The sequence below is a fragment of the Bos mutus genome, chromosome 4, assembly GCF_027580195.1.
Source record: "Bos mutus isolate GX-2022 chromosome 4, NWIPB_WYAK_1.1, whole genome shotgun sequence".
Classification (NCBI taxonomy): domain Eukaryota; kingdom Metazoa; phylum Chordata; class Mammalia; order Artiodactyla; family Bovidae; genus Bos; species Bos mutus.
Genome location: NC_091620.1, coordinates 59,158,645 through 59,183,191, shown reverse-complemented (window position 1 = coordinate 59,183,191; position 24,547 = coordinate 59,158,645). Strand labels below are relative to the sequence as shown.

At 41.4% G+C, this 24,547-nt stretch overlaps 1 protein-coding gene across 4 annotated transcripts in view; it reads left to right on the top strand.

Moving 5' to 3' along the window:
• Nucleotides 1-24,547, top strand: part of ELMO1 (engulfment and cell motility 1) — a 585,429-nt gene that overhangs the window by 45,596 nt on the left and 515,286 nt on the right. For 2 of the 4 annotated variants that reach the window (XM_070369538.1, XM_070369537.1), the window contains exon 2: nucleotides 19,933-20,086. The exons of the other annotated variants lie outside the window; for them this stretch is intronic. The gene's annotated coding sequence lies outside the window, so the exon portion shown is untranslated. The remainder of the gene's footprint in view (nucleotides 1-19,932; nucleotides 20,087-24,547) is intronic. 4 annotated transcript variants of the gene reach the window in all.

Sequence of the window (24,547 nt, the reverse complement as noted above, 5' to 3'; positions counted from 1 at the left end):
GTGCTTCTCCATTTTGCTCTGTGGTGTTTGTTCTTGGAAGCCAGCCACCCTGCTGTAAAAAGTGGGAGTAATTGAGCTCCCTGACCCACAAGCCTAGTTGAGCTCCAAGCTGACTGCTAGCTCAGCTCTCCAGCATATGTGTGAACCATCTTGCAAACTGGATCCTTCATGAGCCCCATGCAAGCCACCCTGGCTGCCTTCACATGGAGTCTAGAGCAGCCATGCCAGCCCAATCCTGCCAAATTGTAGTTTCATGAGCAAAGTAAATGACTGTTGTTTGAAGGCCTAAGTTTTAGGATGTTTTGTTATGCAGCAATAAGTAACCAGGACATTTGCCATATAAGGTTGCCAAGAGGATTTGATGAAATGATGCATATAAACCAGCACAAAACTAATGCTTCACTAAGATTTTTTCATTATTCTTGGTAGTTGAGAAGATATTTAGCAGAAATAAGCATTAATTCAAAGTTTTGTCACAACCTAAATTCCCCCCTCTAGCCACCATGAACTTCTGGTATCCAGTAGTTTTTAGGAAACTTGCTTTGTTTGCTTTTCTGTCATTTGCCAAATCTGTCATGTGTCAGCTTCCTGGAGCCCTTTTCTCCTGTGTTTATGATGCTGACTCCATGCTGGACTCTATCCTCTGTTGAGTCAGAGTTTTCACTGAGGTTTTCAGTGTCACAACCAGACCTGTAATCAACGTTTAAACTTCTAGAATGTTTTCTGAAGGTCCTGCTTCTGATGTTTTAAAAGCTTTTTTATTGTGGTTAAAAAAACATAATGTAAAATTTATCATCTTAATCATTTTCAAGTGTTTAGTTCAGTGCTGTGCTGTGTGTACCAAGTGACTTCAGCTGTGTCTGACTCTTTGTGACCCTATGAACTGAAGCCTGGCAGGCTCCTCTGTCCATGGGATTCTCCAGGCAAGAATACCGCAGTCTGGGTTGCCATGCCCTCCTCTGGGGGATCTTCCTGACCCAGGGTTAGAACCTGTGTCTCTTACATCTCCTTCCCTGGCAAGCAGGTTCTTTGCAGTTAGCGCCATCTGGGTGTAGTTCAGTGCTGTTCACTATATGAACACTCTTGTGCAATAGACTGCTTATATATCTGAACTAAATCTCTATACCTACTTAACAACAACTCCCATTCCCTGTTCTCCATCCTCCCAACCCGTGGCAACCACTGTTCTACTTTCTTCTTTCTGTTTCTAAGAGTTTGACTCCCTCATGTAAATAGAATCATGCACCATTCGTCCTTTTGTGACTGGTTTATTTCACTTGCCATCATGTCCATAAGATTCATTCGTGTTGTAGCATGTGAGAGGATTGCCTTCTTTTCAGAGGCTGAGTAAGATTCCATTGTACATATAGACGACGTTTGCACACTGCACTGCAAGGTTTGCAATGGGTAATGCAAAAAGGTACCGTTTAGTGAAGTTGAGTAAAGTGAGAACACTGGAAACTTGGGACAGGCTTGACTTCAATATTCGTGTGCTTTGCTGCAGATCCTGAAATGTACTCATGAGTCCTTACACAGCAGAAAAAAACAGGCTTTCATTATTATTTGCATCGTATAATAGATACGTATATTATTATAATGTCACTTAATGTTTATTAGCAAGTTCCTTTAAGTGGTGACCTACTTTAGTTCATTTAAAACATGATTCAATTTACTGAAACATAATTTACAAATAATTTTTCCAATGAAGTACCCTTGGGTATTTACTAGCCAGCAAATGATAGCACTGTGAGGAAGTGGAAGAGTCATGAGAGAGAACACGAGATGCAGGGAGGAAGGAGTCCTTGTGAATGTGAGCCTGTTTCAGGCCTGATGAATGGTGTTTGACCATAGTGTTGGAACCCATGAAAGATATTGATTGTGGATGTTGGGAACATTTTAATCTCTCATTTCAAAAGACAAAAAAATGTATTTCAGAACCTACTGGTGATTTTTAAATTTTATTTTAAAGAAAAGGAAGCATGGCATTTTGTGTCTTGGAGCTTACTGCCTTCCAACTCTAGCCAGTGGCCACTAAAGAGGTTTATATATGCTGAGAAAGTTAAATTTGTGCTGGGAAATTATTAGTTAAATAATTGATATGTAACGACCATTATATTTCAAAGTTCTCAAGCAGAGATTCTCAACCTCAGTGCTATTGACATTTTAGGCCAGATAATTTTTTGTTGTTGGAGGGTTGTTCTTTGGATTATAGGAAATTATCAGAATATTTGGCCACTACTCTCTCTAGTAGCACCCTCTGCTCACATTTTGTCAAAGAAAAATATCTCCAGACATTGTCAATTGACCCTAGGGGAAGAAGAACCACTACTGTTGGACGACCACTGATTTTATATAATATGTCTGTATATTATATATTCAGACACATATAATATGTCTATATATAATCTATATGTATATATAGACGTTTATATACATATATGTATAAACAAATATATATATCCTCGAAGGATACGTTAGTATTATTTTTGCCTAATTTGCCTAAATGGTATAGTATGTATGTATTGATCTTCATCTTTTGTCCATTTGTTAATATTTTTGAGATTCAGCCACGTATATAGCTATAGTTTGCTGCTGCTGCTAAGTTGCTTCAGTCGTGTCCGACTCTGTGTGATCCCATAGACGGCAGCCTACCAGGCTCCTCTGTCCCTGGGATTCTCCAGGCAAGAACACTGGAGTGGGTTGCCATTTCCTTCTCCAATGTTTATTTATATTTAATTGGTGTATATTGGGTCACCTTTAGACCATGCGTGCTGCTAAGTTACTTCAGTCGTGTCTGACTCTTTGTGACCCCGTGGACTGTAGCCCACTGGGCTTCTCTGTCCATGGGATTCTTCAGGCAAGAACAGTGGAGTGGGTGGCTGTTTCCTTCTCCAGAAGATCTTTCCAATCCAGGCGTCAAACCCGCATCTATTACAAGATTTCCCTGGTGGCTCAGACGGTAAAGCGTCTGCCTACAATGCAGGAGACCCGGGTTCAGTCTCTGGGTTGGGAAGATCCCCTGGAGAAGGAAATGGCAACCCACTCCAGTATTCTTCCTCATGGACGGAGAAGCCTGGTAGGCTACGGTCCATGGGGTCACAAAGGGTCAGACACGACTGAGTGACTTTACTTTCACTTTCGTTGGCAGGCAGGTCCTTTACCACTAGCACCACCTGGGAAGCTCCCTTTAGACTGTATCACATTTTATTTATCTATTGATGAGCGTGTAAGTTGTTTCTAATTTTGCCATAGAAAACTATTCCTTGGTGATTATTTTCATCCATGTCACCCTGAGCATGTATGTGATCATCCTAGATACTGAATAATTGGCCCACAGAATTTGTTTGACTTCACTATATATGACCAAATTGCTTTTCAAACAAGTTATATTAACTTATACTCCCAGTTGGCAGTATGTGCGATCCTATTTACACCACATTCTGACACTTGATATTGTAGAATTCTTTAACCTTTGTTCATCTGAAAGATGAACATGCTATCTTATTGCTGTTTTAATTTACATTTTCCTGATTACTAGCGAGTCATCAAGTTTTAAACCCGGAAGGACCTTTGGAGTTTTCTAGTCAACACATATTTTAAAGGTGGAAAAACGAGACTAAGAATATTTTCTTACTTCTTTCTTACCTTTATTTTTCTTCACTAAGAATATTTTTCTGCCTGATTGTTTTATATCTTAAATTGTTTTATCATTTTGAATTCAGGAGCAAATCAAATGGAAATCTTTCATATTGGCAATGAAGGCAGGAAATGTATAGAGAAAAAAAAAAGAAAGATTTTGACAGTATAGATTTCCTTCTTGCAATATTTTCTTTTCACCAGCCACCTCAAGAAGATGGCTGTTTACTGAACTGGTTATGTTAGGCACAGGACCTAAACCGAGGAGGGTACACAGGTGTTTGCATGAATGATGGAGTGAACCCTGAGATGTAATGAGCAAAAGACAAAATCCTAGCAGCATCTAGTCCTTTGTTTTTCTCATCTCCTCTGCATCTTAAGTTTAGTTTCCTAATTCTGCTCGTAGCCTCAGCAGACCTGGGAATTACTAAGCAGGGAAGGAAGTGTCAATATTTCCCTTATTTGGGTGTGCTTCCTGGTGAATTTTGATCCATGCTCCCAAGGTCTGCCCCTCTTGAGGTGAGATTCTTGGAGGCCAGCTGTTGAGACCAGACAGTTGACCCTCGGGGGCAGAACAGCGTGGGCACTGTCCCCTGAGGGACATGTGGTTTTCTCCGTAAGGCCTCCAGACTGGAAGAGGTCATGCCTGTCTCTGTTATAACTGTCCTGACTCTAATAAACCTGTCTTCCCAAAAACCTCATCCCCATTAATGAACGAACCCAGCATCCTGAGTCCCAGTAAGCATGCCAGACATGATTTCAGTGCCCCACGCACAAGCAAGTTTAATTGCTGTATGATTGCCTCAGATATGAAATGAAGAAACTTATTACTTTCAAGGCTAGCATTGTGTTTCTGTGCAATTCATTTCATCACAGGTATTTGTGTCAGTCAAAACAACATGGAAATGTATTTGTTTTATTTTGTGATTTGGGAGAATAACCGCAGATAAGCCGGCTTTCCCCAGAGTTAAACTCTGTGAGCTTATTTTTATGCTAAATGATGCATAAAATGCATGTTAATATTTTGTCAAGCTGAAAAAATATTTCTTGCTGAAAGAGATTCTGTTTCGAGGCTTTTTTTACAGCCACTGTATGCAGGATACTGTGTGTTCATTTCTTCTGTGATCTGTGTTTTGAGTAGGCATCTGCTGATAACCTACTATGGGCAGCATACTGTCAGATGGCTGGAGCTAGAAAGAGAACTAAGAGGAATGCCCTGCCTTTGGAACCCTCTGTCAAGTGAAGACAAAGATTTGCTAACAGTCGTTGAGAAAGGAGACACATGCAGAGAATAGGGGGCAGAGAGGAAGAATTGAATAACCACTTTGGGTAAATTCCAGGTTTTCCCAAAGGAGGAACATTCCTGCTGTATCCTGAAAAATGTGTGAGTATGACAGAGATTGGGGGTGAGGATGGTAGTGAGGCTTGGCTTGGGCTGAAAGGGGAAGCCACTCCAGGCAGAGGGAACTCAATGTGCTAAGGCCAGGAACCCTGAGAAAGCCTGACCTTTGGGGAAGAATTGTTAGTTAGTATTCATTCTTGTTGTTTGGTCTAGATGTATTTAAAACACCCATGCCCTACTGGTGGGAATGATTCATTTGGATAAAATCCCATTGTCACCCCCAAGTTATGTTGTGTTACACAAGCATTTCAGCCCTGAGCTGGTGGCCCCATTACCAAAGCTTCATTGATCTGGCCACAGTGACTGCTCCCCAGGGAATGCTTGCTCAGCAAATGCCTCCTTCTGGGGCCAATTTCATAGTGTCCACACTTTTAGGGAGGACTCCTGATCATGTGCCCATTTGCATTTTATTCAGAAAAGATGAAAAAGGCAGAAAAACAGGGAAGAAATCTGAGCCAATAGCTGATTTTTTTTTAATAAATATTTTGTTTTTTCATCAAAACAATTATCCAGCCACAGCCTCAGTCTCTTTAGTACTGAACTTTTAAACCAGCCTTTGAGATGCCATAGAAAACTATGGGAAGAAAAAAAAAAGATCTAGGAAACTTTTGGGACTGGAGTATGAGACCTCCTTCTATTTGTGCTGAATTCAGAATCCTTACTTACCTTTCCACAGAGAAGCTAGATCTCAACACTGATTGGAATTCAAGGTGCTGCAGTTGGGGAGTGGTTGGACAGTGTTTGGGTATGAGATAACCCTAATGTAAACAACCTGAAGGGCCCCAGGGAATTTATCTATTATTTACTAGGATGTTACTTCCATTAATGTGGAGACACATTTGAAGGATGCCTCCTTTTCCACAGATATCATTATCAGAAGTAAAAATAAGCTGAGGACCCTAGGGATGCCCTGGAAAGCTGACAGAGCAGATGGGCAGTAAAGTGCACTCGTTGGAGTGAAGTGAAGGTGAAGGGGAGGAGCCACCCAGGGTCAAGTTCAGAGATGGGTCTTGGTGGAAGGGAGAGAGGTATTTTGTAGACCAGTGAGGATGGAAGATGCTCATTCAAACCTTCCCACACACTCCTTAAATTGGATGAATTTCTGTACTGATTTGAGAAAAAAAAAAACAGAAACCAAAAAACATAATTTTGGGAATTGTTCCCCTCTCCTAGTAGTTCCCTCTTTCCTTTTCCTTTTTTTCTATTAATAGACTTTGTTTTTTAGAACAGTTTTAGATTTAACAGAAAAAAATGAGCAGATAGTACAGAGAGTTCCAATATACTTCCCTTTTCTGCACACAGTTTTCCCTACTAGCAACATCTTACATCTTTTAAAATTAATGAACCAATATTGATACATTAATATCCATTAATGTCTGCAGTTTACATTAAGGTTCTCTCTTTGTGTTGTACATTCTATGGGTTTTGACAACTGCATATATCATGTAGCCAGCATTATAATAGCATACAAAATAGTTTCACTGCCCTGAAAATCTCCTGTGCTCTCTCTGTTCATCACTCTGCTCTCCCGTCCCTTCTACCTGCATCCCCATCCTCCCGACCCCTGACAGCTACACACCTTCTGATCTTTTTACTGTTCCTATAGTTTTGCCTTTCCAGAATGTTATGTAGTTGAAATCAAACTGTCTATAGCCTTTTCACACTGACTCCTTTCACTTAGAAATATGCATTTAAGAGTCATCCGCATTATGTTATGCTTTGATATTCCAGCACAGTTGCTGGGTTCTATGGTATAGACTAAGAGTTTGGCTTTGTAAGAAGATGCCAGACTGTCTTCCAGGTTGACTGTACCTTCTCTCCTTGCTTTGAACTTTCCACATGACTTTAGTTTGGGAGCAGAGCTTAGAGATAATTTGTGGGGAAATGTAGGTGCTGCTTAATGTGTAGTACACTTGATTCTGAAATATCTGGAGAAGCGTTTATATTAGGTAGAATACAGTAATTGAAGACCTGGCCAAGAGTCTCTTACTGTAAGGACATTTATGACTTACTTAACCAGAAGTCAGGGCCAGGTGGCTTCAGATTCATCAAGTAGCTGAGGGGAATCATCAGGGACCCAAGATCTTTTCTTCTGCTCAACCATAATGAATATGTTGGCCTTTTGTCTTTTTTTCATGCTTCATTGTCTCAAGATGGCTGCTGTAGCACCAGGCACTATGACCTCACAGCCGTAGCAGAAAGAAAGAGGAAGGGGAAACACGAGCAGTTCTCCTCTCCCTTTGTCTCTTGTATTAGAAAAATGACCTTTAGCAGATTTCCTCTGATGTCTTTTTTTGGGGCTCACATGGGTCATTTAGTCATTGTAGCTGCACAGAGGCCAGGAAGTGGCTTTTCTGAGCCCCTTGAGTGTTTGACCAGCCCTCATTTATCGCGGGGACTATTGTAGGAGCTACTTGTCCCTTTTTTGGCCTTAGCATCCTCATTAATCTGTGATATGATATGTGGTATCAATTACTTTCAAACTATGTTTCCTTGAGCCCAGACTGTCTGAAGATGAGCTTAGAGGTCCCTGTAGAGGGAGTGTGGGGGGGCGGGGAGAGTGAGCCAGGCTCTGGCCTCCCACTTCTTCCTTGATAAGCACTCTTCCAGCTTCCTCACAGATTAGGGCTGCTGAAGGGTTTCCTTTGGATAAGGCTTCTACAGCTAAAATTAAGGATGAAAGCAGTCTGGATTAGATGATGGTGAATGTTTCAGTTCTGAGAGTCAAAGTTTTGGACCAAAGTAAGACAAAGCTATCAGTCTCCTCCTCAGTGTTTCATAAAATTCTTAGGATTTTTGCCTTGAAAATTTTACCAGATGCACATGTTGTGCATAGATTTTTGTCCTCTGTCCTAAAGGAGGAGGACTTTGCCATTTGTAAAGTGGTTTAAATCTTACTTCTTCCTTGACAAGGAGATGCATTTGGAGGTAGAAGATAAAACAGTAGTCAACAGCCTGAGTGTTACCCCTAAAAGGTGAAAATTTGATCTTCCTTGATCTTTTCAAGCAAAATTAATCAAATGTCCCTGTAATTGAAAAGGATAGTTTTGTGTTCTCTCCTATCCTTTTTGAACTCTTTTCCATATTTATGTGAAATTGGGGGGGCTTTTCAGATGGAGATTTTACCTTTGATGTAGCTATTTCATTTATAGTGAAAAATGTTGTGGGCTTTTAAAATTATTTCAGTTAAAATGCTTTGTAATTAATATTTATCCCCTGAAGTGATTTTATGAAATTTTAGGAAAAGAGTATATATTTAAAAAAACCACAAATAGGTCTGTGTTTAAAAAATGAGCAGAGGATTTTAATAGACGTTTTTCCAAAGAGGACATGCAGGCACATGAAAAGATGCTCAACATTACTAATCATTGTGCTGTGCTTAGTCGCTCAGTCATGTCTGAGTCTTGGTGACCCCTGAACTGTAGCCTGCCAGGCTCGTCTGTCCATGGGGATGCTCCAGGAAAGAGTAGGGAAATGCAAACCAGAACCACAGTGAGATATCACCTAGTACCTGTTGGAATGGCTGTTATAAAAAGAGACAAATAAGAAGTGTTGGTGAGCATGTGGAGAAAAGGGCCCCCTCATGTACACTGGCTGAAATGTACATTGGTGCAGCCAGTATGGAAAACAGTATGGAGATTTCTCAAAATATTAAAAACAGAACTACTGTACACACACACACACACACACACACACACACACACGGAATATTACTCAGCCATTAAAAAGTATAAAATCTTGCCATTTGCTACAACATGAATGGTCTTAGAGGGTATTTATGCTAAGTGAAATAAGTTACACAGAGTAAGACAAATACTACGTAGTTTCACTGACTGTGGAATCTAAAAAACACAAACAAATGAGCAAATATAGCAAGATAGGAACAAAGTCATAGATACAGAGAATGAACAGGTGGTTGCCAGAGGGGACGGAGGCAGGAGAGAAATAGGTGAGGGAGATTAAGAGGTACAAACTTTCAGTTGCAAAATAAGTGAGTCAGGGGTATGAAATGTATAGTATGGGGAATGCAGTCAATAATTGTATCTTGGTATGGTGACAGATCAAATAGATTTACTATCAATAGTAATAGATTTGTGGTGATAATTTTGAAATGTACAGAAATATCAAATCACTATTTTGTATAACAAGAACTAGCATAGTATTGTAGATCAATTATACGTCAAAAACAAGCAAACAAATTCACACACAAAAAAAGAGATCAGCTTTGTGGTTACCAAAGGTGAGGCATGGGGGAAGTGGGAATTGGATGAAGGTAGTCAAAACTTCCAGTTTTTAGATAAGTAAGTACTTAAGTAAGGAAGTAAGTAAGTAAGGACTTCCCTGATAGCTCAGTTGGTAAAGAATCTGCTTGCAATGCAGGAGACCCCAGTTCGACTCCTGGGTTGGAAAGATCCACTGGAGAAAGGATAGGCTACCCAGTCCAGTATTCTTGGGCTTCCCACTGTAGCTGATGGGCTACAGTCCATGGGGTTGCAAAGAGTCTAACATGACTGAGCGACTTTCACTTTCAATGAAGCATAAGGAAGTACTAGGGATGTAATGTACAACATGGTGAACGTAATTCACACCACCATATGTACCACCATATGTTATATATGAAGGTTAAGAGGATAAATCCTGAGTTCTTATTACAAGGAAAGCAATTTTTTTCCATTTCTTTAATTGTGTATCTTATATGAGATGATGGATGTTCACTAAACTTACTTCATGATGTATATAAGTCAAACCATTATGCTGTACACCTTAAATTGTCAATTATTTCTCAATGGAATCGAACCCAGGTCCCCAAGTCTCCCACATTGCAGGCAGAATCTTTACCAGCTGAGCCACCAGGGAAGCCCCGTTTCTCAAAGAAACTGGCAGAAGAAAAGGAAAACAACCTAACAAACAAACTAGGTCTGTGCTCCCTAAGGACAAATTGATGAATTGACTGCTAAGTGAAGCTGACTTTTTTTTTTTTTTTAATAATTCCAGTGGCTTCGTAGTTTGCACAGTACTTTGTGATAAATGGACAGCATGCTGATGCTGATTCCATCCAGGAATGCCCCCCCTGATCCTGGGCTGCGTGTTGCTTTTCAGGTCTTATTGGTTCAGAGTTTAGACAGAGGAACCCTGCTGTGTGCAAGACAAAGGGCCTCAGTTCTAAGTGAGCATATGCCATCTGATGTTCTACACAGTCCTGTATCATCTCATTATGATGCATAACTCCCTTCAAAGCAGAGGTTATTACATTTTGCAGTAGAAATGGCAGAGCTGGAGCTGTTGTCTTCCCAGAAGCCTGAACATTTGCCACTAAGTCAGTTCCTCTACCCTTTTGCAGTTAATTGGCATATCTCACATAAATGCAGGGAAAAGAGAGAAGGATCAATTTTTGGAATACTCTTTTGGGTCAGATAATTTGCATATTTTAAATATTTAATCTTCACATCAACCCTAGGGGAAAGAGAGTTTATGCCAATACCTGCAGTGGGAGTACAGTATTTTCCCCATTTTGCCACTGCTCCTGCTAAGTCGCTTCAGTTGTGTCTGACTCTGTGCGACCCCATGGACTGTAGCCCATCAGCTCCTCTGTTCATGAGATTCTCCAGACAAGAATACTGGAGTGGATTGCCATGCCCTCCTTCAGGGGATCTTCCCAACCTAGGGATCGAACCCATGTCTCATGTCTCCTGCACTGGCAGGCAGGTTCTTCACCACTAACATCACCAGGGAAGTCACAGCAAATTGAAGATTGAGAATTTTAGAGGAAATGGGTCCTTTAAAGGACGTGTGAAAATCTGCTCAAGATGTTGGAGTAATGGTACTACAAGAAACTTCAGATAATAGGGTTTCTGGCCTCTGTGGAAGCAGTCACTCAGCTTATTCCTTTTATGTATAGCACAGTGCCATGCCTTGTCCAAAAGGATGGTGGATGTCTGTCTACTGGAAGGAAAAGATAAAAAGTTCAGTCTTTCCTCTTTTCCCACACAGTTTCACAGTGGCTTACAGTCAGAGTACTTGGGTTCTCTTTCTATCTGGACTAGGCTGAAGTAGAGGATATGATGGGCTGGCACATTGTGACATTTAGATCAAAATTGCCTGACGCTCTATTTCCCCAAGTCTTGGAAGAAAATAATTTTCCTCCCACCCTTCTTCCCCCCAGGAGTTTGCTCAGTGAGTTGAATCAAGGGTGTGCTCCCAGCCCTCCTTGTCCTGTCCTGGCAGAGCCCGGTGGGTAATGACATTGAGGCAAGGCAGATGGAGGAGGGGCCTGAACCTGGATGGATGTGCTTCTTGGATGGAGTTGGGTTGCAGATGGGAGGGAATAAACCAGCTGGGGACTGAAGAATTCTGTCCAGCCAAGTGGCAGAATGTGATGTCCAGGCTGGAGAGTCTCAGGGGCACATGTCTGGCCAGCAGTTGTTGGATTGATGAGGATTTATGTGAGGGGGCTGCTCCTTGACACATTAAGTATCAGCATTAATGAAGCTGTGTTTGGACCAGCTCTCTCTAGTGATCCAATGTATCTCAAATTGGCACTGGGTTAGAATATGCTTGCAAGGTGGGGATGATTCTCTTAGGAGGTCAGAATCTTAAGCTGAGTGTGATGCTTCCCAGAAAGGAGCCCAGGAATGCAATAGGAACTCTTGAAGGAAGCCCCCCGCTGTGCCTCTGGGTTGAGGATGGAGGTGGTGATCAAGGGACACACACAGAGGGCACAGACCTGTTTATCACATCTTTCGGGGGACTGAGTCCAAGAAGTATCAGTGTGTCTCCTTTAAGATCATCCTTTCTGTCATTTTCCAGGAGGGATTTATGCGTGAACGTGAGGCTGGAAGACCGTGATGTGACAATAGCAGCGATACACCAGAGCCCGTGCTATCTTCTGATTTCTTGCCCTTCTTTCTTGTTTCCCTGGGGGAGGAAACTTTTCCCCTTTTGGCTTCCTTACTTAGAAAAGTTTTCATTTGTTTCAAGGGTCCAGGAATCATATGTCACGAGGTAAATAAAATAATGGAAACAAAGCAGAAAGATAAAAAAGGTTGGTGAAATCAGTCCCTTTTTGGTTGCCATCTGAGTTTTCTTATCCTGTTACTTGAATTAAGCAGCAAACAGGGCTTCAGAAGAAAGAGTGTGTCGTGGTTAATTAAAAACTTTAAAATTAATATATAGATTGGATTTTCCTGTGAAAGAAACTTGAAAGTCCTGGAGATAGGAAGGGAAAATAAAAATAAAAAAATAAACCTCCTTACTTTCTAGGTTACTTAGAATACAGTTCAAAAGTCCTTTACTGCTTTTCATGTATTTAGACATCCCTCCTCCAAAAAAAAATGACCCTGGGGGCATAAAAAGGTAGTACTTATTCTCTGGTGTCTACCATGTGTCAAGGACTAGACTGGAGTTTGTGTGACGTGAGCTCATTTAATGCTCAAAGGAGTCTTAATGAAATGTATATTATTGGCCATGTTGATGAGACAGTTGATGTTCAGAGAGGTGATGTGGGCTGCCTACAGGAAAATCACTGGTAAATGGATGTGCAGATTCCAACTCTGTTTTCACAATCATGCTGTTCATAACCCTGTTGGTGTACCTGTGCTACCAAATGAGACTGTCTTACAGATATCTTTTATAACCATTACTTTTACCCTATGTATTCCTCAAGTGTTAGTCACTCAATCATGTCCCGCTCTTTGTAACCCAATGGGCTGTAACTCATCAGGCTCCTCTTTCCATGGGATTATCCAGGCAAGAATACTGGAGTGAGTGGCCACTTCCTTCTCCAGGGGATCTTCCAAACCCAGGGACTGAACCTGGGTCTGCTGCATTGCAGGAGGATTCTTTATCATCTGAGCCACCAGGGAAGACATATTCCTCAAATATTGTTTCAAAGCTGAGCTTGAACCTTCCTTCAACTTTCTTTTTTTTTCCTTCGTAATAATTTTTGTTAAAGTTTAATTATAGGGTTTTCAGAAGAAGAAGTATTCTGGTATTTATTTTTAATTGGAGGATAATTGCTTTACAATACTGTGTTGGTTTCTGCCATACATCGACATGAATCACCCTTCAACTTTCTTAATCTTTGATAACTGAATCGAATCTTCCTATTTCGAGCATCAAGTATTTTAAGCATTGCTATCCAAAGGGATAGAAAGAGAAAGAAGAAATGAAATTAAGAAATTTTATACTATAACTGGGACGACCCAGAGGGATGGTATGCGGAGGGAGGAGGAAGGAGGGTTCAGAATGGGGAACACATGTATACCTGTGGCGGATTCATTTTGATATTTGGCAAAACTAATACAATTATGTAAAGTTTAAAAATAAAATAAAATTAAAAAAAAAAAGAAATAAAAATTTTCCAAAAAGTTAAAAAAAAAATTATAAAAAAGCATCTAGAGTTTCCCTTGAGTCTTGTTTTAACATATAAGTAAGTTAAATAAAATTCAGTTGGCTATACATTTTGCAGAGATTCTACTCTGTTCATTATGGTTACTGCTGCTGCTGCTAAGTCGCTTCAGTTGTGTCCAACTCTGCGACGCTATAAACGGCGGCCCACCAGGCTCCCCGGTCCCTGGGATTCTCCAGGCAAGAACACTGGAGTGGGTTGCCATTTCCTTCTCCAATGCATGAAAGGGAAAAGTGAAAGTGAAGTCGCTCAGTCTTGTCCGACTCTTCGCTTCCCCATGGTCTGCAGCCTACCAGGCTCCTCCGTCCATAGGATTTTCCAGGCAAGAGTACTGGAGTGGGGTGCCATTGCCTTCTCCATCATTATGGTTAGAGTATGACTAATTTTATATTTCTACCCAGTTTGTTTCTTTCTCATGAAAATCCCTATCTTCAGTCTATACCATTCTGTCTTAGGGTTATATTATCAGATTTAGACAAATATTCCTTCATAACATGATGCAGTCATTTTTATTCTCCTTTTGTTTCTTATTTAATGAGATCATTTGATGCTATGAACTTTCCTCTTATTACTTCTTCTGTTGTTGTTCAGTCACCCTCTCCAACTCTTTGCAACCCCAGGGACTGCAGCACGCCAAGACTCCCTGTCCCTCACCACCTCCCAAAGTTTTGCCCAAGTTCACGTCCATTACTTCGGTGATGCCATCCAGCCATCTCATCCTCTGATGCCCTCTTTCCTTCTGCCCTCGATCTTTCCTAGCATCAAGGACTTTTCCAACGAGTTGTCTGTACGCATTAGATGACCAAAATACTGGAGCTTCAACTTCAGCATCAGTCCTTCCAGTGGATATTCAGGGTTGATCTCCCATAAGATTAACTGGTTTGATCCCCTTGCTATCCAAAGGACTTTCAGGAGACTTCTCCAGCACTTGAGTCCTATAGGATTTCCTATATAGTTTTCTCAAAATAGTTTCTGGCTAATACATTGAACACTTGTGATGTTCTAGTGTAGAAGGTATATACATATATATGTATATACTCTGCAGACCCCTGGCTGCAGTCCATGGGGTTGCAAAGAGTCAGACAGGACTGAGTGACTGAACAAAAAAAAGAAAAATAAATAATATATGTATATACCTGAAACGTGGAAACAGGCAAAAGGATGATTCTGTGTCCTTTCAAAGTCATACTGAATTACATAATCCCTACCCAAGGATTAGCTAATTCTCTAGGCCTGTGTGCCTTTCTTTGCTTTTCTTAGATTTACTATTTACTGTTGGTTAAAATATTTTACAAGTCTATAAGGGTAGATGAATACCTACAGAAAATGGTGCAATGCAAATGATTCTTTTTCATTAGAAAAGATAATCCAAAAGTATAATTTTGATGCCCTGCAAGGCATTAAACAAAGTTTGTATCTACTTTAACAACCTAATTTCAGCATTCTTTCTTTCAGTGACTATATATAAATATTTATCTTCTCCTATAATCCTTTGAAACAATATTTCTGTTCTGTTGGTTTTCTCATGGAATTAAATGCATCTTTAATATGTAAGTATTTTACAAGGGTCATTTTATAACATTTTGGAATTTGTTTACACTAGGAACAATGTTAGAGTCTTTCACCCATTTCACAGTAAAACCAGAACTGGATGGTAGTTAAAGCTGTGAAACTAATTTTACTCAGGAACCATTGCAATAGGGGGAAAATAGGCCTCAGTAAAGAAGTAGGCTCAATTCCAACCAAATGCAACAAGGGACAGTGGAGATTTATAGCCGAGGAACAGGGTTGGGGGAACTTCCCAGGTGGCTCAGAGGGTAAAGGATATGCTTGCAACGCTGGAAATACAAGAAACATGGGTTCGATTCCCAGGTCAGGAGTATTCCCTGGAGAAGGACATGGCAACCGACTCCAGTATTTTTGCAAGGAAAATCCCATGGGCAGAGGAGCATGGCAGGCTGCAGTACATGGGTTCTCAAAGAGTCGACATGACTGAGCATGCACGTGTGCAGCAGGGCTGGGGAATGGACAGTAGAAGGAAAGTCACTAAGGGGGAAAGCTGAGAATATGGGATTCTTGCTAAACCAAGCAAGCATTGACAGGATTCTGGCTAAAGGCAGGCCAGGGTGATCACGGTTCAACTGGAGGATGAGGAATTTGATCAGATAGTAAGAATTCTTTCTGAACTAATTTAGCAGAATTCTTATTAAAACTGGGTTCTACAAGGACAGAGACGGAAGCAGAGGGCTCGGGGGAGCCTGACCAAAGTTTGGCAAGGAGAGAATCTTTGTTTCATGCATTGTGATTTAATATTCACATAAATCTTCTTAGGTGAGCTTATCATTATCATCACTGTGCTTAGGAAAACAGGCTTAAGAGTGTTCAAGTGACTTAGTTTAGGGTAGACAGGGTGTAATGTGGAGGCACCAGATCAGCTCAGGTTTATATGAATCAAGGTCCACTGCTGATTATATATACTTCACTGTGTTGCCCAGAAAACTCAAATGCTTCTCACCAAGGTGAGTGATGGCAAGGTGTGGCTGAGGGTGACCCAATACTGTGCACCAAAGAATATAGATAAAAGGAAGAAATAAGTAAAGGAAAAAGAGCTGAGACTGCCTACAGAAAAGCTATGATACTGTTGGGTTTTTTGTTTTTTAAATCAAAAACAATGTGTGTAAAAGGTCTGTGCAATTATTTTGACTCATTGCATGGATTTGTACTTGGAAAGTCCCCATCTCTTACCTCAGACCTGAATATTTGCTTTTTGGGTGTATAGAGAGAAGTAGTTTAAAATAAGATATAGCAGAGGTGTTTGCTTTACATTAGCAGGACAAACAAAATGTTGGGAGAGGAGAAGAACCATAATTGCCTCTAGATTTCAGCCAAACATAGAGTTTTCATCTTTCACCATGTAAATGTACAGTTCCTAAGCTTAGCTTTTGAGCATTGTAGGGTGTTTTCAGTTTTTCTCCTATTGTTGTTGCTGTTCAGTCGCTTAGTCGTGTCCAACTCTTTGTGACCCAATGGACTCCAGCACACTAGGTTTTCCTGTCTATCATCAACCATCTCCTGGGGCTTGCTCAAACTCATGTGCATTGAGTCAGTGATGCCATCCAACCATCTCATTCTCTGTCATCCCATTCTTTTCCTGCCTTCAATCTTCAATCTTCCAGCATCAGGATCTTTTCTAATGAGTCAGTTCTTCACATCAGGTGGTCAGAGTATTGGAGCTTCAGCTTCAGCATCAGGACTTCCAATGAGTATTCAGTATTGATTTCCTCTAGGATAGACTGGTTTGATCTCCTTGTAGTCCAAGGGACTCTCAAGAGTCTTCTCCAACACCACAGTTCAAAAACATCAATTCTTTGACGTTCAGCCTTCTTTATGGTCCAGCTTACATTCATACATGACTACTGGAAAAACACAGCTTTGACTATATGGACCTTTGTTGGCAAAGTAATGTATCTGCTTTTTATATGTTGTCTAAGCTTGTCATAACTTTTCTTCAAAGGAGCAAGCGTCTTTTAATTTCATGGCTGTAGTCACCATCTGCAGTGATTTTGAAAACCCGTGAAATAAAGTCGTCACTGTTTCCATTGCTTCCCCTTCTATTTGCCATGAAGTGATGGGACTGGATGCCATGATCTACCTCTTAAAGTTCTCAAAACAAAATTGGTTATAATTCATATTACTTAAAAATGTATGAGAAGTGTGCTGTGTCATTAAGTCAATAATAGGCTTCTTCAACTCCAACATTTCTGAAAATGATTAGGGAAGTGTAAGTGGTAGGTGGCAGTGAGTGAGGCAAGGATGAACAAGTCTTAAATGTCTCTCTCACTCTTTCTCTTACTGTACAATCACTCCCAGCTATGCCCACAATAATCACAGCAGTAGGTAATGTTAGGAACTCAAATGTAATTAAAATACCGGGGCTGAAACTCAGCATGCTGTGGTATCTATCCGTAGCAGCAAACAGTCCTTGAAATCCTCTACCAACCCAGATGAGTATAAATTCACTAGGATACCAGATTTAAGAGTTTGGGAAATTGGTTTTGTGTCTGGAAGTGTCATTAGCAACATCTATTGTTGTTATAGTCTGGATTCTGATTAAAAGCACCCTACTCATATCCACTTAATCCAGAAGCCCCCAGGCACTTCTGATATGTCTTGATCTCCTGCTTCTCATGCTCCTGCAAAATCCCTTGGATATTGCATCCTGTGTTTCCATGGAATCTGGTCCCTGTTTCCTCCTCATTGTTGCTGCCCCATATTAACCCTCATCAGCCTCTGGTCCGGCTGATGACTGCAATTTTCTCCTCAATATATTCTGTGTACTTAGCTTCCCTTCCGTTTCCCCTTCTTCCTCTTTGTACATAGTTCCTCAGATTGTTGTAAAAGTATCTGCATGATTTTGCCACTGGGCTTCAGATCCTTCAGTGGTTCTTCATGGCTTAACGGATGAGTAATGAAGACTTTTGCTAAACCTACCAAGGTCTTTCTGACCCAGTCCCTGTCTACCTCTTTCTCCAATCTGTCGTCTCCTGCAGCTCAGCTTTGCTCTCAGGCTGACCTGGGATCTGTTTACACCTGCTTTCAGCAGAACACGCCAGCCTGTGTTGAGCTAGCCAGTCTCCATGCTGGATTGCTTTCCTGTGAACCTGAAGTAGGTTCTCCTCAATAACTCACTGTAGTTGTTTATGGTATTTCTGTAAATAACCATTCTGTCCTTCAGGGCAGGGTGGTGTCCTCTGTGTATCGGTGTCCCCATGCCTAACAGAGAGGCTCTCCATATATTTCTTTGTAGATTGAGTGAATGAATAAGTGAAGGGGGACCTTTTTTGCTTGAGGAAGTGAATGCAACTTACTTGTAGGGAAAAATTGTGTGAGTAGGACCTAAGGAATTCTGTTATTTGCCCACAAAAGCATCTCATCTCTCTTCTTTCCTTTTCTGTATGTCTCGTTTCTGTAAATCCATCTCTATAAATCTGCTTTCTTTGCCATCACTACTGTTCCCTACAAGGGGGAGGCAGAGCAGTGGAGCACTGTTTGTGATAGAGGGCAGAGAAGATATAGAGTTGGCCCAAAAGTTTGTTTGGGTTTCCCCATACAATGTAACAGAAAAAAATCTGAATGAACTTTTTGGCCAACCAAATACAAACCGAGGTACTCCTGGGCCCTCACTTGCTCAGCCTGTCTTTGGGTTAGATAGGCCAATCTTCGTGGACTTGTGGGGATTTGAACACCACACACACACACAAACCAGGGAAAAAAGTGAACATAACCAGCAACGGGACAGTTCAAAATCATGGATCACCTGATAACATTCAAGGGAAAGGATGTAGCATCACTTTTCCATGATTTTCTGCCAGAAATCCACAACCTGAATTTAATCAGAGGAAGCATCAGACAAAGCCAGATTGAGGGACTTTATCCAAAATAAACAGCCTGTGATCTTAAAAACCGTCAAGGTCAGAAAAATCAGGGAAAGACTGAGTATAATGTTTTAGAATAAAGGAGGCTAAAGGATATAATGGGCTTTCCAGGTGGCGCAGTGATAAAGAATCTACCCGCCAATGCATGAGATGCAGGAGACACAGGTTCGATCTGGGCTGGGAAGGTCCCCTGGAGAACGGAATGGCAGCTCACTCCAGTATTCTTGCCTGGAGAATCCCCGTGAACAGAGGAGCCTGGTAGGCTGCAGTCCATAGCGTCGTCGCAAAGAGTCAAACATGACTGAAGTGACTTAGCATGCATAAACACACACACACACATAAAGAGGCACAACAGCTTAAAAGCACTGTGTGATTCTGAATGAACTGACTCCCTTTGCTATAAAGTACAACACTGGAACATTGGGTAAAATTTGAATAGTGTCCAGGAGCAAATGCAGCGTGTATTAAATGTTCATTTCCTGATATTGATGGTTTTGTTGTGGTTGTGGAGGAGAATGTCACTGTTGTAGGAAATGCACACTGAAATGTTATTGAGTGATGGGCTTCTGTTTGGCAAGTTATTTTCAAGTGTTTCAGAAAGGAAGCAAGCTTTTTGTACTTTAGTTGCCTTTTTTTTTTTGTAACTTTGAGATTGCTTGAAAATTAAAAACAAGTTTTTTAAAGAAAAATGTTAATAAACAAACTTGGACTTTCTTTCCACAGATGAATTGTCCTGATGAGATTTGCATTATATGCTGATGGAAATGTGGGGAAGAGGGGTCCTGGTTTTCCTTGAGAAGATTTAGGGGTGAAGAGGTGGTGAAGCCTAGGGCATAGCTAGGAACAAGCCTGCATCTCAATAGCTCTCAGCGGGTGAAAACAGACTCAGAAGAAAGACTGTCAGCTCCAGAAGAGTAGAGCTACCTCCCAGGGACAGGTGCAATTAGCAAGTTTCTGGGGACTGGGGAGAGAGATGCCAATTTGATGACTGAATGTGGGAAATGTACTCAAGGCCACTGGCACTCTTTGACTAGCAGATTTCCTCCCTGTAGGAAATCTTCAAGGAGGAAGCCAGGTGCAGTCAGGAGACTGCTTGGTAAATAAGGACGCACAGAGCGAGGAGCTGGCCAGTGTGATCAGAAGGTCCAGAGGCATCCGGTCCGGGGCAGCCTGGTTCCTGCATTCTGCGTGGGAGCCTCGCACCTGGTAATGCTACGTGGAGGCGTGACTCTGGGGTGGGGCTTGCCCTGCCTTGGGTACAGCTGGGGTGGCCTCCCAAACTTCAGTTTGGGTCTGCTTTCATGGTTGGCCACCTCTCTGCTTGTGTTCTTTCTTTAGATACTGAAATAGCCTCAGGCAGTTTGAAGACCCCTGAATGCCTTTGCTTGTGTGTGATTCTGTGTGACTTCCTTCTGGGTTGATTTTATACGTTCACTCTCAGGAACATTTACCACTTTATTCAGTTTCCTTAGAGATCTTTTTTTTTTTTTTCTGCCACTGGCCACATGGGAACTTGGGTTAGAGAGAGACTGTAGAGTAGCAACTTCCCTCTTTTCTGTTATTTATTTTTTTAAGCCATGTAAAAGGAAGGAAAGCTTTTTTTTTTTTTTCAAAGAGGCTTACGTTCTTGGAATATCTTACTGTCTTCTATTTAACTTCCCCAGTTGCAGACTTTCTTTTAGAGATTTAGTCCCAATGGGTATTTTTTTCCCTGTTGAGACCAGTGTGCCCCCACTACTGTGAACCAAAGGAATTCGGCTCCTTGGCACAAAGTCCATTGAGGGCTTGTTGTCTGTGCATGAAGATGATAATTCACTTTCTATAACTGAGTAATGCTGCCTCTCTAGGGGTGAGCCCCCACGCCTCAGAGCTCTGCTGCTTCAATCCCCTCTCCCCTGGAGGGTTTGTTGTTCTTTCTCACACTGGTGGCCAAGCACTTCAAGGCCCCCAGGTACTTAGCCCTGGAACCTGTGGTCCCAAATGGCTCCTTATGTAAAAAAGCTGGTTGTTTTCTAGTGAGTGTTACTGCAGTTACCCAAACCTTGAGGCTCTTAGTGCTAGAATCTGTTTTTGAAGAGGTGCTGCAAACTGGAAACCTGGCATGCAAGTACGTCTACCTGCAGCCCAGCAGCAATGGTTCTGTGTGGCTCATTGGTGAGAGATGAGCCGACAGGGTCTGAATACTTCTGTGAGTGATGAAGACCACAGGAGTTCTTAGGCATGGACCCTGTATTCCCCAAATAAAGCTTAGAAGGTTGTTTTGATTTTTATAAAGGAAGCACACATATATACATGGACCAGCCCATCCTGGTCCAACTTCAGGTTCCTCAATTTAGTGTAATTTTATATTTTGTTTACTCCTTTGCCCATACCATGATAAGACCTTTCATACAAATGCCTTTATAAAGGATAAGTACTTCTTTTCTGGAACATGCCTGATTTGTGTCTCTACACTGTGGACATTGAACCACGTGTTCAGTTGGGGTGTCTACATGGTCACCAGGTTGGCTGTTGAGTCCTAGCCTGGCCATCTGTGCTCTGTGGCAGATGTTGGCAACCAGATCGTCCTCTCCTCTAAAAGTGCTGCCTCATGAGGAGTTCATGGCCCTTAGCACCTGGTGGACAGAAACAATAGCTTGGAGGGTGGAGTGGTGAGCACCTGCAAGGCTCAAGAAACAGAGACTTGGTTTCCATTTGCAAACAAAACAAAAAGCCCCATGTGAATTCTGGCACCAGTTTTTGCCATCTGTTTGATTTATTTTAAGGGTCAGAGGCTGTGGTAAGTACCAAACTCTGTGGACCAGTGAAAAGAATTAGAAATAGAATCACCTGAAACATGTATTCAAAGCAGGTAGGCCCTGTGGTCTGCTTAGGGACCTATAACTTTCACTTTTACCTTGTCCCTAGGTGGCCTTGCATCAGGGACTGGGGGCTGGGGTGGCGGGGAGAGACAAGCAGGAACAAAAATGTGTTCCTTGGGGTATCTTACTAAGCTATGCCTCTGTTAGTCAGATTTCGTATTTGATAGAAAGAGTTCTACCCTCTTCAGCTCTGCCAGGCATCTGCTAGGTGAAGTTGGCCAGGACAAGCGGGGAGAGGGGATAGCTGGATGTGAAACTGATGTGAAACTGATCCCGCTCCTCCAAGTGGCGAAGGGGCTGGAGGCTGACAGCTGTGTAAGGAAGTGCTCCCTGTAATGGGCTTTGGGTCCCTGCTCGGTCAAAAGACAGACTTTTTACTCCCAGTGACAGCTGCAAAGTACAGATTTATGGTGGGGCACTATCTCTGAATTCCAATTACCAGTTGAGTTTCAAAAGAGTCGACATTTTCGCGTCCGTGGTGCATTTTTACAACTTGTCACTGTGGTAGCCGATACATAGCCATCCACTGTTGCTAATATTTCTAAGCAACTGATTTATGGAATGAGAGCACAGGTGACGGATACTTAAGGCTTTGCTGCTTGGGGGATGAAAGGGCCATGGAATATGCTCTGAATTTCAGGGGGTGAGAAAGGAAGGTGGTATGGGGAAAGAAGATGATGAGGTTTTGGAAATTGGGTGACACCCGTGAGGCTGTGTGGAAAACGTATATTTCTGTTTACGATTATTGATTTTTGTCTCAAATAGCAGCTCTCGCTCTTGAGGGTTGCGTGTGCCAGAGAGTTAATTAAGGATCCTGGGGGCACCCATGCTTCATGCTGTATGCATGCCCTTAGGTGAAGGTGGAAGCATTTGGGTCTACTGCAACTTGACAATCTTATTTCCTATGGTTGAGAGATGGCTGTATTCGCTATTGTAAGAACAGGATGTTGAGAATTGGAAACTAGCTCTGAGCCCAATCTATCATTCTTGCCTGTAATGCACGATAGACAGTATAGGTTTATCTTTTAACTTTGATAATTTGTGACTCTTTGAGATTCTTGCATAGCTGAGATGTTTTAACAACAGATTATTGTGTGCAGATTTCAAGAAACAACTTCATTGCTTCTGTTTGAAGAAATACATGTGTCTGTTCACATTCATGTCAACGAATGGTGGGGAATAAATCTCAATGTTTTAAAATAGACTTTAAAAAACCTTCCCAAGACTTAGTGCCTTTTAAAAAACCTCCTCCTGAACTTTGAAAGTCTTTTCCTTCAAACATAAAGGACAGGTCTTATGTGGCTGTTTTGCTTAATGTGTGCTGGTTTTATTTGGACTCTTTGAAACCCAGCATGAAGGCTAAAATTCTGCTATGTGGAGAAGTAAAAACGAAAGAAATGGTGAGGTTTTGGTTGTGCTAAATTAAAGTGACAAGGTACAGATAACAGGGCATGGCTGTGTCCACAAATTAGCCCTCTCTAATTTGCTGCTGTGGATAATAGTGCTTTGGCATTGCATTGTAATTTATTTCTTGAATTAAAAGTTTTAAAAAAAGAAGGTGTACTTTGCTCAAAAGAGAAAACCTGAAAAACTCAATCCTTTCAGTTTAAATGGCCTATGGTTCCCTGTGTTCAGGGAACTATTTGAGCAAGTCTTGCTATAGAAATATGTAAATTACATGGTTTTATTTTTAGAAGCCACACTGTGTGTTGGGTGACTATGTGTGCTACTTCAAGTTACCCTTTTCTGAAGCTTTTGTTGCAATTCAGAATGTATTTTGTTCAACCAGGTGGCAGCAGTATTCTGTGTGGTCTCTTGTATAAATACAGGACCATATCATGTACAGGACAGATTTCTGATGGCTGGGACAGGGCAGGGAGAAGTCCTAGGCTACCTTCTCCAGTTTCTGTTTGCTGCTGCTGCTGCTGCTGCGTCACTTCAGTCGTGTCCGACTAGTTCTAAGCAATAACTTGATATTGGCAGGGAGACAAGATGACATTTGGTTTCCTCAGTCACAACATGTCTTGCCCCAAGTTATAATATTCCTTCCCCAAATTCAACTTCCCAGAAGGCTGAAATGTCATTTTTGCAAAGTGTGGTGGCATGTGAACTATTATATTACAGAAAATCAGCTGCATAGATTGAAGAGCAAAAGTCAGAATTGTTTATTATAAATAGCACTTTAAAAAATTGCAGTTCATGATAATTTTTTTAGAAGACAGATTAATGTTTATTCTTTTTTTTTCTTTTTTTTTAAATTTTATTTTATTTTTAAACTTTACATAATTGTATTAGTTTTGCCAAATATCAAAATGAATCCGCCACAGATATACATAATTTATCTTTTGTTTTTGGTTTCTATGGATGTTTGCTCGAGGAGAAACCCAGGTCTCCATATCAGCCTGTCCACTCCTGGGTGCTGATACTTTCACTCTCGTGTGAGGTTTTAATTCATCATGACATTCCATACAAGCATGTAAGATGTTTCCTAAAGTGTGTTCCACGGGTCATTAACGGATGTGATGGTTAAAGTGTTCCATGGTTAAATAAGACACTGGGAAAAACAGAATCAACAGATTGCTTTACTGAAGGCCTTTTCTGGGTCTTTAACAGACGACTGTGCTTGTGAATTGTCAGGACAATAAGTTCATCCTCTTGCTGCGTCATCACCTGGGAGAAGAGGGCAGGGAGCTCTCTGAGGTCTCTTTAGAAAGGGCACTAATCTCATTCATGAGGGCTACACCTTCAGGACCTAATCACCTCCTCCAAACCCTACCTCCAGTACTATCACACTGGGATAAAGTTT